General features: G+C 40.9%; 1 long non-coding RNA gene across 1 annotated transcript in view; it reads right to left on the reverse strand.

Annotated features, from left to right (window-relative positions):
* Window positions 1-4,498, reverse strand: part of LOC102377838 — an 8,207-nt gene extending 3,709 nt beyond the window's left edge. The window contains exons 1-2 of the long non-coding RNA XR_324807.2: window positions 4,466-4,498; window positions 601-711 (exon numbers count right to left, since the gene is read on the reverse strand). This is a non-coding gene — a long non-coding RNA (uncharacterized LOC102377838). The remainder of the gene's footprint in view (window positions 1-600; window positions 712-4,465) is intronic.
* Between the last annotated feature and the right edge of the window lie 664 nt (window positions 4,499-5,162).

The raw sequence follows: 5,162 nt of genomic DNA on the forward strand, positions 1-5,162 counted from the left end.
AGGGATTGTCAGATGTGGACCACAAGACCCTAAATTCCCCTTTTTCTTTATTGAAAAAGAGAAACAACGTTGCAATCCCTACACTTTTCTGAATAAACCAAATTTCACACAGAATTCTCTCTCTATCTGCCCGGCTATTTTAAAAGGGTACATTCACATTTATTACATTTTACAATTTTTAACCCCATGAGAAAGGACAGAGTCAGTTTGAATTACTGTCAATAATCAGGAAAGATGTTTAAACTCTGATTTTCCCATGAATTGGATTATTAACATTTATCTGGCTTGGTATTATATCTCACTCATGTTATACTCAGTCTTAAACAATTAGAATTACAATATCCTACACTGATCACTTTACAAGCAGCAATTAAGTTGTAAATGCCTTTAAGGTAGTTGCAAGTATTATTATACACATTTTTTAAAAAGCATAAACAAAGGCTTAAGGTTCAAATTGCCCAGTGTGATCTAATAAACTTAGGGCACAGCTGGAAACAGAACTAAAGCCAGTCTTAATTCTTTGCTCTAACCACAATATTATGCTCCTTCCAAATCAAGTCTGTGTCCATATTTCAACACACTTGAGATTATGAATCTTACCATCTGCTTGCTCAATTTCAAAATATCTGTAGTTGAAGTGTATAGTTGGAACGTGAGTTTTCTTCGGGTGGATAACAGAGCTTACACCCATGGCACAAAATGGTAGTTTACCTAGACAGCAACAAGCACATAAGAAGTAGATTTTAAAGAAGAGAAACCAGCACCATGAAGGCTTTCAAACCATGGCTCCATTCCTAGAACAACTAGCTCTGTATAGAATCTCATTGAAGTTGGGGGACTACAACATGGGTCTCACAAAAAGGAGCTAATTAAGAATTAAAGGATCTCTCTCAAGATTATTGCTAAAATGTACGGCAAAGAGCTGGTACTGTGTGCATGCAGTCTCCTCGCCAAACAAATCATAATATTTGCAATATGAAAAAATTCAGCAATCTCAAACTCTCACAGCTTAATAACTATTCTCCAACTATTTGGGTTGGTCTAATAACCCAAGGAACCTTGTCTATCATTTTTACAAAACTTTCTCAATTTCTGGTCAGAATGGGTCTCTTCAAAATTGACAAGTTAAATCCCAAACTCTGCTGAATGCCCTTCAAACATTTTTTCAGAAAGGCTGGAGTGGAGTAACACTGAATTAAGAGTTATTTTCTAGTTTGACATGTTAAAAAAAATAAAAGAAAAAGAAAAAAAACAGTAATAATTTTTTGCTTCCAACTCCCCAAATGCTGCATATTTCAGGGGTGTTCTTTACCAGTGATGGCTACCAGGCAGCATGGATGCCACAAGTGGCACCACCAGCTTCTGTGGCAGTATACTGGGCAGAGGATGTGCAGTACAATGGAAGACAGAGCTAAGAATAGATCAGATCAGGAAGGGAGTGCAGGGCAGAAAGCAGAAAGCAAAGCAGCAGCTAAGGCAGGAAAAAAGGATCAAAATGGCACTCAGGGAAGATGCAGGGCTAATTTGTGGCATACTTGCTGTAAAGATTGCCTCCACTCCTATAAGATACTAGCTCTTATTTATAGTACATTATGTTTTAATATCTAATAAAACATCATAGCAGGGTGGAGGGAAGAGAGAAAAAAATAAGGAAAACTTTTAATAGTGTTCTTAGATTTAGTATTTCTTTGGTTCTGTAAGCAGGGGTTGGCCACTTACGGCCTATGTGCTAAATCTGGCCTGTGAATCTGGGAGATTTGGTAGCATTCAGTGGCAAGGAGCTTTGCCCACACTGCGGCCAAGAGAAGCAGTGATGGTGGCCATGGCTGGGTCCTAGCGCTGGCATACCTCAGACCCATGGTGGGTCATTCTGACCTGCTGCCAGAAAACATTGCTGACCACTGCTATGGCATTTTATATTACTTAGACTTTTAAGCAAACATGTTTCTGACTCATCTGGATACTAAAGAGTGGTTTCTTATTTCCTTATATATAGCCCCACAACGTTCTACTGGCATTGGGCTAGTAAACGAACCAGTGCGTGGGAAGAAGAGTTCTGTTTGTTCAAGTACCGCTTTTTTAATACTCTGTGCCATTGTACTTTATGTAAATGGATAGCGAGCTGCCAAGGGGAAGTATTGTTTACCCTCCTCTTTAAAAGGGTTTAATAACGCAACATGCTGGGCTCTTTTGCCCTGATCCAGCCATGCACTTAAGCATGTGATTAACCACAGCAACATGGACTATTTCACTGAAACCAACACTCAGCAACTTGCAAGACTGAACCCTAAATCTCTTCCAGCTGATCAGCCTTCTGAAGTCTTTATCAGTGACTTGGAAGTGGGTGTGAAAGCACACTGTCCAAATTTGCTGATGACACAAAGATGTGGGGAGAAGTGGGCACACTGGCGGGGAGGGACAAAATACAACTAGATCTAAACAGGTTACAGAGGTGGGTGAACGAGAATAAGATGGAATTCAACGCAGACAAGTGCAAGGTGCTGCATCTAAGGAGAAGGAACCTGCAACACACCTATAGGCTAGGGAACACCCTTCTCAACAACATAGTGGCTGAAAGGGATCTTGGAGTCATTGTTGACTCCAGGATGGACATGAGCTGCCAGGGCGAGGAGGCAGTCAGTAAGGCTAACTGCACCTTGCTGTGCATCTACAGATACATCACAAGCAGGTCCATGCAGGTGATCCTTCCCCTCTATGCGGCACTGGCCAGGTCGCAGTTGGAGCACTGGGTCCGGTTCTGGGCACCGCACTTCAAGAGGGATGTGACTAGCATTGAGAGGGTCCAGAGGAGGGACACTTGCATGGTCAGGGAGCAGCAGGCCAGGCCCTACAAAGATAAACTGGATTAAAGGGCCTGAATCTATTCAGCCTCCATAAAAGAAGGCTGAGAGGGGATCTGGTGGCCATCTATAAACTCACCAGGGGAGACCAGTGGAAAATAGGTGAGGCCCTGTTCCCCTGGGCACCACCTGGGATAACAAGGAATAACAGCCACAAATTGATTGAGAGTAGGTTCAGGCTTAATATCAGGAGGCATTACTTTACAGTTATGGCTGCCAGGCTCTGGAATGGGATTCCAAGGGAGGTGGTGCTCTCCCTTACCTTGGGGGTCTTCAAGAGGAGATTGGATAGATATCTGGCTGGGGTGTTATGATTCCAGGACTCGTTCCTGCCCAGGGCAGGGGGTCAGACTTGATGATCTGTTCAGGTCCCTTCCAACCCGAGAAACTATGAAGTCAACAGGATTCTTTTCATTAACTTCAGCAAACCTTGGATCCATTGCATATTACTCAATGATGGTTACATACAAGTTGGCAGACAGTAGAGCTTTTGTGAGAACTTTGCATTAATGTTGAGTTTAACTTCTGCAGTATTCTGCCACTGTGAAAGGGGGAAATTCAGAGGCAATAGCATGATTTAAAAAAAGGGACAATGGTGTTAGTGGCCAACAGTTTTTGCCTTAAAACTATGGTATTTTGAATAATAGACACAAAATCCTTTGCATTCTGTAAAAGCAGCAGTGCATGCAAAATACTATGAAACAAGAGGTCAATGGTTAGATATTAGTATCTTCTCATTGCTTCAGTGTCCAACTCATTCCTATTTGGAGCTTAGTTGCACAAGATTCATGCACATCACACTGAAATAAAAGTTTATGAAGACTTTTCGCAGCCCACTGCAACAAGGGGCATATGTTTTCATTGACATAATAAATGTACAGTAGAATGAGTTTAATGGAATGCATTCATATCTGTACCAACAACTTGATAAATGTACAGTGCTTTCAGATCACTAGGTGTAAAATGTTTCCTTAGATCTGTGTGGGGAATAATACTCACAGAGCTTTTCTGAAAAATATAAATCCATTTGATTTACAGTTTACATTGGTAGCCTGAGAACAACCAAGAGTCTCAAACATGAAAGCTAAATGTTTTGCTCTTTCATTCAAATTTAGACACCCAAAGCAGTAGCCTGAATTTAAAAAGTGCTAAATTCCAAGAATTATGACTAGAGTCAATGGGAGCTTTGAAGTGTAGAACATTTTTTGAAAGTCAAACTGCTAATTCAGGGGTTGTCAGCTGGGGGTACTTGGGAAGCCCCCAGCGGCAGCAGAGCAGAGAAGCAGGGGCACTTCCGCTTTTGCCAGCAGCACTTCTGGGTTTGCTGCCAGTGCTTCTGGTTTCGCCACGGAGGACCCCCCTCCCCTATCTGCTGCTGGGGGACCCTCCCCTCCCCCCCACCTCCTCGCTTGTCGCTTGGCCAGGGGACTCCCTGCTTTTGGACTGGCCACCAGGGGTACGCCAACCAAAAAAGGATGAAAACCCCTGTTTAATTGAAACATCTAAAAATGGTGAAAAATCTTGATCAATATTTTTTAATATCTGTGCAAAAGGATGTCTGAAACTGGGGGTAGGGACAGTTCTGTTACAGTTTACATTCTTACTTTAAAAAAAACCCCAACAACTTTTTTAGGAGCTGATCTGGAATCAAGAAAACATCTTCCTTTGACCTCAAACAGACGTGGAGTCCAGTCATCTTAAGGCGAATAGCAAGTGCATTGCCAGTGTCCAGCTCTTTTCCAAAATCTAAATGTAAGTGTACACAATTCTGAAAGTCTGAATAAGTTATCCATAATGCTTAAGACTAAGCAAAATAAATTAAAAACTCAGGCAATCTTAAAGTAAAGTCATCACTAGGATCTTAAAATAATCAGCTGCACAGGACAAGGTAAAATACTCAAGTGCTTGCCATTTGCTGAAGCCCTTAATTTCAAACAGAAAAAAGATCTCCAGAATCAATTTCTTTATGATCATTGTCCGTGTATTTTCCAAGAAGGTAAATAAACTATTCCATTTGATAAATTTCTATTTTTCAGGGGGAGGGAAAAAAAAGATATAATTTGTAGCATTTCAAGAAAATGTTAGACTATATTGCAAGATTTTTCAGTTCTCTCTATAACTCTGGTTAAAGGATTCTGTATATTTTCCAGGGATAAGGATTTGTTATAAATTTATTTGGAGAAAGGTTATTTCTAAGGAGAAGGACAGGATGAATTGAGATATGGCTCATTGGAATTTAGTGAACCATGATAATTATATACTTGTGATATCCAAAACATGTGCACGCAGTAGCAGCAGGAA

Source organism: Alligator sinensis, unplaced genomic scaffold (assembly GCF_000455745.1).
Source record: "Alligator sinensis unplaced genomic scaffold, ASM45574v1 scaffold622_1, whole genome shotgun sequence".
NCBI classification, from domain to species: domain Eukaryota; kingdom Metazoa; phylum Chordata; order Crocodylia; family Alligatoridae; genus Alligator; species Alligator sinensis.